We start from the raw sequence: 13,806 nt of genomic DNA, 5'->3' as shown, positions 1-13,806 counted from the left end.
AGTTTTATGTTCTTTATAAACTCTAAGAATGTGTTCTCCTAATTGATCTCAGGCGATGCGTTTGGAAACAAGATTTGTTACGCGCTCTTTATTTATCGTAAGTGTTGTATATATTTTAGAAACATGTACGTGTTCATTTACAACGCTTCCTTTTGTTAAAATGTCATTCATTAGTCCACTGTCCCATTGGTAGGCTCATTCTTTACGAGTGCAATGAACCGACTTTGTACTATAAGCGCCTCCGCAAAGTCAGCTCTGTCGAAACTCAACGGTCTTGCATTGTTAAGATTTAAGCAGTATGCCTACGTAGATTGTAACAACCAATTCGGAAACTTGACAAAGATAACTCGATAAAATGCAAAGACGTATTCAAACTCAACTCTGTATATTTAAAGACCGCTGTTTATTTACTTTGAGCACAAACTCAATGATTCGTTGCATATCTACGATTACAGGTCCTTGGTGATAAGATAAGAAAAGAAATGTGGTTTTAGTGTCTTTGAAACATCGTGCACGCGTTTTGAATTATAATGAAATAAATGTCGAATGGAATCGAAATCATTGCTAAATACGTAGACGAATGATAAATTGTATCAGTGCAAACGAGATTGAGTCATCCGAGGATTCTCTTGTATAAAAGTGAAATAAATATAGTGCGGTGTGTCCACGTGTTGTGCGCGATAGAAGTAATAAACCGCGTTGTGTATTGGGACATGAGTGACAATGAGTACGGAGCGCCGCCTGTCACGGAGTTTTCACTCCTGTCTGAAGGGTTCTTCGACGGAGGAGGCAGCAGACGACGAAGAGAGCTGTTACCACTCTCTCGGTGGCCGTCACACGCTTAATAGACAGCCCCAGGTGTACGTCGAGGATCTCTCGAATGTTACATTAGCCGATTTCGAGTCATCACAGGATGATATAGATGGTGTGTATTCATTTAAGTATTTTTTTTATTACTTATAGTTTTAAATAGCGTTGGGTCTATGTCTGCACACATTTTATGGAAATATAAATTACTTCAGAAAAGGTACAGTGTAGTGCATATACATTCAGACATACTTTCACTTAATAGATTGTCTTAACAACTTAATTAATGGCCTGTTGAGAAATTACTTATTTATCGTTTCAAGTCTTGACATATTTTATAATGAGTTGACGTTTTCATGAGCGTTGTTTATTCCGTATAACAGAGTATCGTTATAAATGCAACACGTTCTTCATGTTATTTTGATTATTTATTTATGATTTCACAATGCGGTAGGTTAATTAATTAGCTTCGCCACATTTTGTGAGAGAAATGATGTCAATAATGAGGTCAATTAATTTGAACATTATTCTTCCCTGTTGGTATGCACCAACATATATACTTTAATAATCTGTAGGTATATACATAGGACACCGTAATCACATTCCAAGTTAACTGTTTACAACCGCGCTGATAATATGAGAGCTCTGGTATCGTTTGACATAATACAATATTACCAACGGTTAACTAAGGGTCACATATGTTTATATAGTATTGTAATCTTCGCTCATATTGTAGAATTAGACAAACAGGCTTGAATTTTCACAATAATCATGAATGAAAGGGGTTTTGTTTTGTTACACAATAAGGTCTCTTATGTCAATGTCAGGACAACCTTCTATATTTAAAAATATAGCCAATATCTTACGTGTTTCAACAATAGCAAAACGTCCACGTAAATAGAGATAATATTTAAATGATATTCTTTGGTCTTGGCATTGCGACGTAATATCTTCAAGTGACTCACCGGATACATTGCTTTCAACTTGTGTTTAGTGGAATATTTAAAGCTCCGGATAGGAAGTGTCGCCAATTTGATCCAACATTTATTTTAATACTGAGAAGCAATGAATGAGTTTATTATTCCGCCGCATAAACTCAAGGACTAATCTGCCATGTGGAGAGCGGCTCGTTTGTTTAGGCATTATGAAATAATCATAGATGAAGAGATTAGGGTCATCGTTTGAACTGCGCTTATATTTCCTGTTTCTTGATTGTAAAATAGTGTCTTTAATAAAGCGATGATTGCATAAAACATGTTTGTGTATAATCATTTTAACGAAAGTTAGAAGCAGTAGCTAGAAGCAGTAAGCTTTTATGATTTGAAACGATGTTATAACAGTTTGTATGTGCCTTGTAATGTTATTTTTGTTGAGGTGTAATTGTAAACCTTTCAGCGTCTATCGGCTATTTTTGAATAAAGTTAAGGTTAGATTCCCACCACGCGGTGTTTCATTATACAACCTCCGCAATAATTATATCTCAAGACCTTGAAACTCTGCTGCCTTATATTTAATATTTTATAATGAGGTTTTATTCATTGGTATGATACTTAGAAATATATCTTGTACCTACATGAAACAATAATTTACATGTAAACATAATAATCATAATATAAAGTTAAGTGTGAAGTTTCTTTGAAGTTAACACTGTTGTGGCATTTATTTACGTCACACGAAATTATTTATATCGCAAGGGTTAAACGACACGTGGCCATCATCTCTGACGATGCCATTCACGTTTGGTCCAAATGGTTGATTGTTTACATGTACGATGTTGCCCGTTTGATGTGGCACAAGTTAGTTATTCCACCCGTGTCTGCGCACCTGCGTGCAGTCACCGCGTACATCCGCTTCCCGTGTCTCTATAGTCTACAACCCTTTTCGGTGCTAATAAAGCTTCCGCCTTCAATATGTAGGTTTTTGATTGACCTCTATTATCTTCGAATCAGCAATGAGCTTTATTGAAAGAAACACGTGTTTACGCTTGTGTAACCGTTAAATTATTTTGAGTAATAATAGCAATTAAATTATATGTACTTCGTCTACATATAAACGCTACGGTTGTAAAAAATGAATATATATAATATTATAAATAACAACTCGCTAGGATCAGTCCCTGTTGAGTTTAGGTAACGATGTAAAATATTTAATAAATATTATCCCTATATTGCCTCACGTTGTTACGTCGATATTAATCTATGGCATGCGGTCTCAAAGCTGGTTTGTCTACACCATCTATTACTGCGGAAGCTGAGTGCCCCTATATTATGCCTTTGTGCTTGCATTATATTCTTCCCCTTTGTGCTGAATGAAATTTCAAGAGGACCGGAAAGTAACTCACGTGGTAATGTTTGAGGCAAACACGCCGAGCCCGGTGAATCCATTCTCATACGTTTTACGCGTTAATCTGTGAAGTGGTTAATTAAATTTTTGTGTGAACTATCTTTACGGAATGTTACTTGATTTATAATGGCTTTTCGGACAATTTAACTAATGGTGTTGATCTTTTGAAAAATATTCATAGACTGGCATATACTAGCATATGAGATTATTAAAATGTTTTGATGTTAATATGAACAACATAAAACATAATGATATTTATTGATTTTACGATACGTTTTATTACGTGTTTATTGATTTTAATTGTTGCAATAATTCCAAAATTCAACGAATGTTTTTATGATATAATAGTTTGAGAAATTATACTTATTTAGTTTATGTACGGTGTATCTACTTACTTATCAAAAGAAAAGAAAAGACAGTCTGTTAAGTTTTCAAACATTTTGTAACTTCTTAAGCCTTAAATATTAACGTTAAAATAAAAAAAGTATAAACAGAAATTACTCTTAATTTTTAACAATTGTGACATTAGCGTTGCGTTTGACTTTAAAATCATGAGATCAGACTTGGACGTGACTTCATCGGCGTATTGCAAATAACTGCAGTGACGATAGCCATCAGAACATTATCGAATAGAATAATGCATTATCAGCCGCAATGGGCAAGGTTGCGAGATAGTTAAAAGATAACATTTATCGTATAACTTGTCATTGATTAATTCTTGATGACTATAAAATAAAATTCAATTTAATTTTTAGTTTTATAGCATTGAATTACTTTATATATGAGAAATTTTGAACGAATAGAAAAATTTGATCATGAGGCGGGATACGAACCCGTGATCCCTCACGGGTGGCCGAAAGCCAGGCGTTGCTACGGTTTGGCAAAAAATGCGGGTTCATAGCACGCCTCGTGATTAAATTTTTTCTATTCTTTCAAAATTTCTCAAATAAAATTCAGCTAAACTTGGATTTATATCGAGATGTATTCAAAGCGAGCATGAACTACATACATTTGATTTTTTATTTTACAGTAGCTTACTAGTACTAGTACTTTAATTACGTACAAATTGTTTATTTATATTAATTAGGACAGTTCACAATTACGTAACTAAAAAACAATATCGAAATGTTTGCCAAAATTCTGTACTATCTAAATAAAAAAGAGGTAAAGGAATTAAAGTTATTAGTTTCGAAAAGTACGCATCGCAGTGATAAACAATCCTACGCTATTTTACACGCAGCATCTACTCGCGTAGGTATACAATATAGATACCAAGACATACGTATAGTATCACCAGCTTAAATTGTCCCGGACATTGCACCCGGCTACTATTTATATCGATAATTCTGACATGTAGTTGCCACTCGCCAATAATTCTACACTACGCACACACTTAAATAATAACCATTCACGATTTATAACACTTTTAGTTTGTTATAAATTATTTGACAATACACGATGATGATAATAATAAGTAGGTATTTTAATGTGATCGTTAGTTATTGCAATAGCTAATAAAGTATTGAGTAATTTTATAATGGTAAATAGAAATTTTAATGTGTCCCAGATATCAAAAATAGGGTTTCCTTTTCATGATAAACCCATTTACTTATTTTTTATCGCTACTGAAAAGTGTGCCGTGCACAGGAAGCGATAGTTAAAATGCTAATTACTACAGCCATTTGTTGGGTACATTGTTTATTAACTTTGTAGTAAAACTAATAAATCATACGGACTGTGGACACTACGTGTTTTTAATTTGATTTTCAATTCTTCATTTATAGTAACACGGAATTGTTTAATATTTACAAATTTATAAATTTATTATAGATATGATTATAATAAATATATTATAATATAGAAAAAAAAATGCTAGAAAACACAACATCCCAAAACCAACAGATGTTGCTGGTTTTCTATGACGGTTATGAATAATATTATCCGCCACACTGGTTAAACTTTACAAGCTACAGAGGTCGTACATAACTCCCTCTATCGGATCATTGATAAACAATTCATTGTACTACTCGCCTCTAGATGGCACTAGTAAAACGAATGAGAACGTTTAAAAGTTTACTAGTAAAAGCTTTTTCGTTTGTAGTTAGACATTTTGTGAAAACATTGTTGTTTCTGTGTTTGTTTTAATGTTAGTACGATTATATAAGTATTTATAGAATCAATTTAAAAAGCTCATAAATACATACAGTTGTTCTCATTAATACAGGACGGTAATAGATTTAACTCAAGGAGACGCCAAGTAATGCGGTAATTTAAACAACTAAGCGATCTTGTTGTGAAAAAAGCTTACATTGTAACTTTAAAAAACTTTTACCTATAAGAACAATATCGGAGAACCAGTTCAATAGGTCCATGACCGCCGTCAGCCTCTTGAGTATCGTGATTTATTTTATGTACCCATGCCCTTTGGCGAGTAAACTGTGTTTGTACGAGAACTTTCAAATCGAAGTCATAATTTGTGAATAGTAACAAATAGTAAAATTATTTTGGATCATGGATGTCATCATAAATTAACAGTACTGTTATTAATTTATCATACTGGAATATAACAAATCAGTAAGAAGTAACATATGTTAGGTTTTGAGTTTTGCATAGCGAGGTTAATTCTATTACTGTGGCGATAAATCTTCAGTAAATATATAGAGTTGAATTCTGTTGCTGTAGGAAATAAAGCTTTTATTTCATTACATCTCTTTTGAAATCGGTCATATTCAAATGGTATAATAGAACCATTTTTGAACCCAAAAATTAATCTAAAGGCGTAAAAATCTTTTCATGCTGCTCGTTTGAATTTATTACATTTTCTATTGTATGTTGCATTATAGTCAAGCCAAACATAAAACAGAAAGTACTATTCGAAGCGAGGCGAGCAGTGTCGAAGATTGCCGACGCGATCAAACATGGCGGAGGAGCGAGTTTGCCGCTTGTCAACAAAGTTACTTGGGCTTGCATAGCGGCCGCGCGCTTTTGCGTTTTGAATAAAAATTACGAAAACATTGTTTTTGTTCGCGATTAAGTGTTGTATGTAATTGAAATTTTGTAGCAGTGCAGTACAATCAGGATGTAAGCGTGATTCAGTTTTGTGATTAAGTGTATTATGAGTAAATAAGAGTGTTACAAAATGTTGGAATATGTGCATATCATGGAAATTAATAACGCAAACATTTCATTATAAAATCTGACAAAACCTTATGAATACGATCAGCAATTATCAGAAAATATTAAAACTATTTCTATTTACTTAGATGTAGAGAGCGAAAAATACAGTACATTATAATATAATAACTTGTTATTCGATATCGCATTTCGTGATATTGTTGATAATAAGTACTTAAAGATTTAATATGGTATATAGTGAATTTACATTAGTTTATGAAAAAATAAATTTATTTCGTTGTTGATCTCTACGTTGCAATGATGACAAGTTTTAATGTTTACCTGAATTATTAACGATATTAATAGCAATATGCTAAATAATTCTTTAAATACTTCTAAAATTCATTCCACTGCAATCAAATAATAATGTTAATCATTGATTTTTTTTTAATCAATTCGAATAACATTGTAAAGTTTGTCTTATAACTATTAATACCACATTATAAAGCATATACATAAAAATTATTCTATTCAAAAATAACTTGCTAAAATAATATACGTGTTTTGTCAATATTTACATATTTTGCAATTAATAGATCACCTACTATATCTGTCATAAATAATACTATCTATATAACCTACCTATACTTTATCATTATATAAATAAGATAATAAATCATAATAAGTTATAACAAAGTAAATAGTTTCCAATAATGTTGTACAATTCCGAGTCGAATTTGAACAATATTGTAACGCTAACATTCCATTATTCTACATTTGAATGATAGCCCATGTGGGTTGTCATATGAAAAAAATATGTAGGCGCGTGATGTAAGTGTATTTATCTGCGCCCACGCTTTCCGTGCCTTTCTAAATATTGTCTGTTCGAAAGAGTAAGTTCACATGAGTCATTGAATCGAGTCCCATGAGGTCTGGGTCACATTCCAGGCTGCCCGCTGCCTCAACGCCAAACCGGACCTAGTGTGCGACGCTCGAACCCTTCCTTTTTTAAGTGACAATTTTTAGTTTAAACTATCGCAATGGGCAGCTAAGATGTGAACCTATACCATTATCTAACATTTTTACGTTTGTGTCTTATCATCGCTAAAGCCCACGGCCCTTTCAGACAAACATTTTCAAAATATTTTTGTCTTTACTAAACTAAAAGGTTTTCTTAAATACCATAATAATTTTTTTTCCATAGCCATTCACTAGTTCAAGTATATATAGTGTTCAAATGTTCTATTTCTCCCTACAAAATAACTGTTTATAATTCAACATAGAATTTTGTCTGACCGTCGGTTTCCGGCCATAGGGGTCCCAACTCCCGAGTCTTTGTGCACCATATGTCGCCTGGCAGGTGTCGTTTTCATGGAGAGCAGGTGTTTGGTCGCTAGAATATGCTGTTCTTTGATTACAACTGATTTATGTTGTAACACATCGGTTTTTCTAATATTTAATAGCAATGTCACAGTGCATTTTAATCAACGAGACGCTACGTATGAAATGTTGAGATGTATTACAAATTGGTGCAGTATTCTTTAGAGGGTATTACGATGATTAGGATAACTTATTTGTAAATATTTCAAAACATATAAGAACGTTTTGCGATTGCCTGAGTTACTTGTTATTCTGCTCTGTCTGGACAAAAGCTTTGATAATATCCGTACTAAAGGATACGCGTAAGAATTCTTGCATTGTGCTTTTCAACATATCTTGAGGTTTTCCTGTTGACTTCCATTTGATAAATTATTTCCCAGAATAATATCGGTGTTTAGTACACATAACATAATGATGTATGCAATTTTGCTATTTTAGGTCATTTCTCCCACATCATAAAGAGGATATTTGTAATAGGTAAGGTCGTTATAATACTCATAACGAATAAGAATTTATTTATTCTACGAAATATAACGCGAAAGTTTGTAGTATGTGTGTTTGTTACTCTTTCACGCGAAAATAGCTTATCATATCTGTATAGAATTTAATACAGAAATAGATTATAATATAGTTTTTACCCAGGTACCATGCGAGTGACGCCGCTGGTTACAGCTATAGGAATATAAAGTTGAAGAGTTTATTTGTTTGAACGCGCTCATCTAAAGATCTGCTGGACCGATTTTTAAAATTCTTTTACCGTTTACATATATTTATATATTGCACGAAAAGCAGAAGCCAACACTAGTAAGAGATAAATGGAGATTATCCGTTGCCATTTAGCGTATAAACTTATCAACGATTTTGATGCGTTTACTTATCATGTAAATCATTAATTTAAATACATAAGCTGCATAGAATTGTCTCGATTCTTGTAAGATGAACGTTAGGAAATGTGTGCACTCGTGCATTTAACATGTAAACTATTGCCTATTGTTTCCATTTTACGCCTCATTTGGTGGGATTGCTTTGTAAATAGTCACTTGGAAAAAGGGACACACGTGCAATGAGTTTGGTTGAACGCCTATTCAAACGTACACAACATTGTGTTAACTAATATTATCTAGTAGCTACGCTCGTTGCTTTGTCGGAAAATAAGAAATTATTTTCATGAAACAAACTTTTATCCCCTATTTTATACTGCTGGGGAGTAGAATTTATTAAAATCTTTTCTTGGAGGATGTATACATCATAAGGTAAACTATAAATTATCGGATCGGAGATAGATCAGTCAATCAGTCACCTTTGCGTTTTAAATATTAAAATAAGGAAACTTAATGATATATCTATTTTATATAATATGGGGTTTCATTACATTGACATAATATTGAACTTACGCTGGACACTTTTGAAAGGAAGCAGGGGTTATCTGAATGTCAGCTTAATGCCCTTTACTTCCTTCTCATATCGACGAATAATTATTTCGTATTGTTATGACTGCTGGCAATAACAAATTAATTATTAATACAACAATATGATTTGTTTACTTGTTTCCAGTAGTTAGATAATTAATATGATGTAATTAACGCAATAACCACGCCTCGATTTTTTAATTACACAATGACATAAGCGGTAAAAAGAAAGGTAAACATTCTTTAACTGAATGAATGTAAAAAATATTTCTCGCATCTCCTTACTGTAATTTTGGCATAAAGATCGAATGAGTCATTTGATCTCACCAAGAGCACATAAGCTGTCCCACTTTTACATCTTACATTGTGTTTGCACCACATGTTATCATGGGAAAACATGTTTTATTTTAGTAATTTATTGATGGCGATAAAATGAAATAAAATGAAAATAGTGTAAGCGTAAATTATTGTTTATTTATAACTTGTATGTATTAAGTAATAATAAATCTCGCTTAACGGGTTGTTCGGGTAATTTGCCTCTAATAGCATAATAATAAGGCATTGTCTTACTCAGATTATGTCATTTACAAATAGGCTCGCTAATGAGCATATTAGTATTCTATGAATTTGTTATATTATTGATGTAAATTTTTATAATTTCTAAACAGTTGAAATTGAAATTTGATATTAATTTTTACATTCTCACTCAAAAGTAGCGGTTTAAACAGAATAATATAAACAACCTTAAAAACATTTCCTATTAAATATTTCTAGGTAATATTATGAATATTATACATTCGTATACTAATTAAAACATGATTCAAGTACATGAATTAGTATCGTAGGTGTACTTTGTGATCGTGACCTTTTGTTGGTGAACGGTGATTATCTAGGTCTGGTGCAAGACTCTAGTCACGATTTATGTTAATACACTATATATTATCAGCAGTACTTAATGAATTATCTAATAGAAAAGAAATGTAATGAAAAATAATTTGATTAATCTCGTTTCTTGTAATTGGCATTCTTACTTCTACTTATATCTAATAAGATATAATGAGTTAGGTACTTAACAACCCGTTAACTGTTAAGAGATAATTAAGGGATAAAAGACTTTCATGTAAAAACAAAATGAGTGCTAGCTCCACTAATGCCACATGGCCTTAAACACTGGCATTAAATACCAGCCTTCAAGTAGCTCTTTGTCTTCCAACACAGCCTCCGACACGCGGCGGTTGCGCAACTATCCGGTTACAGTCAAACATATTCCGCCAACCTCATTGTGGTATCTCGCTAGCATTGTTCAAAATTCGTTCCTGTATACCTCGACCTCGGCTTTCTCAGAAATTTCTCCTTCGTGCCTTCAATCTGTTTGATTCTCATCAGCGGTTCCTTTACGTTGATTTTAAGCTCATCCCGCCTTAAACGATTTAAACGTATATATGATAGATGCTAGTGTTTGATATGCTGATGTATGCAATACGTGTCTTAAAGAGACTGTTGCGACGTGTCTGTGCAAGATGCGTTTTAGTTCTCATAATCTTGCCCTCATTTTGAAACGAGCTGTGGTAACTAAGGCTTTTACCGTGACCTTTTCTAACCTATATCTCAGGTACTGGTGACACCTAAATATCACGAGTCGTTTTGTGAACATATTGTAATACAATATGGTACGCGAAAGGAAGCCCCTCAAAGTTAATTGCATTTTGTTCAATGTTAACTTAACTTTATTTATTTTATTATAATTATGAATGTAGTACGAAACGTAGACTCAGATGTACCTACGTACTTAACGAGTTCTTTGTAGGTTTACTTTTCAGGTCAATCATGGTGTAGATCTTCAACGGGACTGCAATCAGTTTTTGCTTCGTTAGTAATCGTCCTATTTTAGTTAAACCTCATACTCTGACGGTAAACAAATATCGGATATATGATGAATAGATATCGCATATTGAAAAAGTTAAGAGATTACGTGTTTTAAGAAAAAAAGGAATAATATGTTCTAAAGTTGGCTAAGAAGGTACTGCGTTGAATACGCATATCTTTATATTTTTTATTTTATCGTCATGACTGGCACATTGATAACTAGATCCCTTCGTGAACATCTTGATTGATGTTCTTTAACGACTCATTATGCCGTCTTTGCATTGTACAAGTAATATGACTTAACAGCATAGTTAAAATTTTATTTTAATGACTAAGATTAATTACTGTTTTTTATTCACATTTTTTACGAATTTCAAACATTCTTCAAATGTGTATTTATATGTGTAATCTTATAAGATTTTCGAATACCATTGTGTAGAAATCTACGTATTACTAAAATATAAAATGTTTGTATACATACATGGGTAATATAAGCGTCGATATAAAAGTGAACCCAATGACCCACGTGGGACGGGTCGTCAAACCTGAATGTACCAGGTACTTACTAGGAATCTCGTTTGTCCGGCGGAGAGGAAGTCATGATCACATCCGCCATACTGCTTCTTTGCTCTTCACTGATTGTTACGACTAGTGCTCAATGTATTAACGATCTTGCTTTATTAACCTCATTCTAAATCGTATGGTCCATCACAAATCTCTTACACTGTATGAATGAGTGAAAAGCCATACATCAAACGTGCTCTATTTGTTTGTTCGTTCTCTACTAAAATTGTGTCGTAACTGCCAGTGGTTTTGTTGCTTTCATTGTTTATTGTGGTAGAAATTTGCGTCAAGCTTAAACTACTTTTACGTTCACAGTTTGGTACAGTTAAGGAGAGAGTTTCTATTTTATATTATATGTAAATAACTATAGTCTATACGTTAAGATATATCTATGAAATTATAAAGGTTTATTAAATATTTTAATATTGACGATACTTGGAACATATGCACCCTTTTATCGTAGGTTCTCATACTTTACCTTTTCTTAATAATCGGGAGGTACTGTACCACAGATTATAAAATGTTACACTGCACTGACTGCATTATCGACAAGCGTATATACATATTTCTATCTCGATCTTTTTTATTTAATAATAAACATTATTGTTTTGGGTTATAAATTTATGCGAAATGACCCCTTATAAAAATTTATACAGGCACGTCAAGGGTAGGAACAGCGTTGCGGCATTTATCATTCCAATCCCCGGGCATCGAGTAAATAACATGGATAATTCTTCGTTGAATAATTTGCGAGAAATGCGTGTGAAAAATATCTCGCTGCGGATATGCTGTGGTATTTTATTTTTGTCTTATATTGTACGCACTTGGAGCGATGGAGACCGACCATGGAATGCGGATTTAAAAATTATATTTTATTATTTACGAGCTCTGCCCTGCGGTTTCACTCATGTTGAATTGATGTCATATAGCTTATGACATATATTCTTCATTTCGAACAAGTGGCTCAGGAGATTTGGACGTTCAAACAAATACACAAACAAACTCTCTTTGCTTGCTCGTATATAATTAGTTAAGGTTAAATTTATACTTCTTCTCAACAATTTTGAAGACCAGCCTAGAACTTCTCTTTTATAACATTGCAAGTGGTCCGGTTTAAATATTTATTCTCACTAAGAAACACAATTTGATTTATATGAGAACTTATGTTATTAAAACGCATATAATTAAGCGGTAAAACTAATTAACTTACACGTTAAAGTACTAGCTAACATTGAGCTATGATTTGTATGCTTATAAGAAATAAATAGAGTTGAAGGACCTACTGACAGGGGCTATGTGAACTTGGCACCCGACTTAAAAAAAATTCACATTTTTTTGCTCCATTTGATAGATTTAGATATGTAGTCGTAAGTAGTGAAGATAATTTCGTAAGTAGTAGCACAAAAAAAAAAATTATAAGGGTTGAAAAAAAAGTCATCCCCCGAAATTGCAAAAAAACTTTTTTTCCGGTGGTTTCTTATAGAAATGGGTTTGTAGTGGATTGTAGTGAAGTTCTTTTTGTTTGTAGTAAAACAGAAATTGAAAAAAAAAAATATTATAATTTAAGAGTATTTTTCCAAACCGCTCTTCCCTATACAAAACTAATTTGGAGGAGAATGCTATTACTACAAACGTTAAAAACGATAGATAAAATGTAGAGGTTTGTAGTTGAAGAATTTTCGTTTGTAGTTAGATAGAAAATAAATGAGAGAGGTAAAATCGAAAATAATCGATTTTGGAGTGATTTCATCTCAATTACTTCCGGTAAGATGATTTCCCGATTACTAAAAACGTTAAAAACGATAGATTAATATACCTAGACGTTTGTAGTGGACACGTTTTCGTTTGTAGTTACACAGAAAATAAATAAGAGAGGTAAAATCGAAAATAATCGATTTTGGAGAGATTTCATCTCAATAACTACCGGTAAGAGGATTTCCCGATTACTACAAACGTTAAAAACGATAGATTAATATACCTATAGGTTTGTAGTGGACGAGTTTTCGTTTGTAGTTAGATAGAAAATAAATAAGAGAGGTAAAATCGAAAATAATCGATTTTGGAGAGATTTCATCTCAATAACTTCCGGTAAGAAGATTTCCCGATTACTACAAACGTTAAAAACGATAGATAAGTGTACCTAGAGGTTTGTAGTGGACGAGTTTTCTTTTGTAGTTAAATAGAAAATAAATTAGAGAGGTAAAATCGAAAATAATCAATTTTGGAGTGATTTCCTCTTAATTATTTCCGGTAAGAGGATTTCCCGATTACTACAAACGTTAAAAACGATAGATTAATATACCTAGAGGTTTGTAGTGGACGA

The 13,806-nt window shown here is 32.7% G+C and overlaps 1 long non-coding RNA gene across 1 annotated transcript in view; it reads left to right on the top strand.

Annotated features, from left to right (window-relative positions):
• Nucleotides 1–6,076: 6,076 nt before the first annotated feature.
• LOC119830254 overlaps nt 6,077–13,806 on the top strand; it is a 10,702-nt gene continuing 2,972 nt past the window's right edge. The window contains exon 1 of the long non-coding RNA XR_005287835.1: nt 6,077–6,231. This is a non-coding gene — a long non-coding RNA (uncharacterized LOC119830254). The remainder of the gene's footprint in view (nt 6,232–13,806) is intronic.

The sequence above is a fragment of the Zerene cesonia genome, chromosome 11 (assembly GCF_012273895.1).
Source record: "Zerene cesonia ecotype Mississippi chromosome 11, Zerene_cesonia_1.1, whole genome shotgun sequence".
NCBI classification, from domain to species: Eukaryota; Metazoa; Arthropoda; class Insecta; order Lepidoptera; family Pieridae; genus Zerene; species Zerene cesonia.
This window is presented reverse-complemented; position numbering and strand designations above follow the sequence as displayed.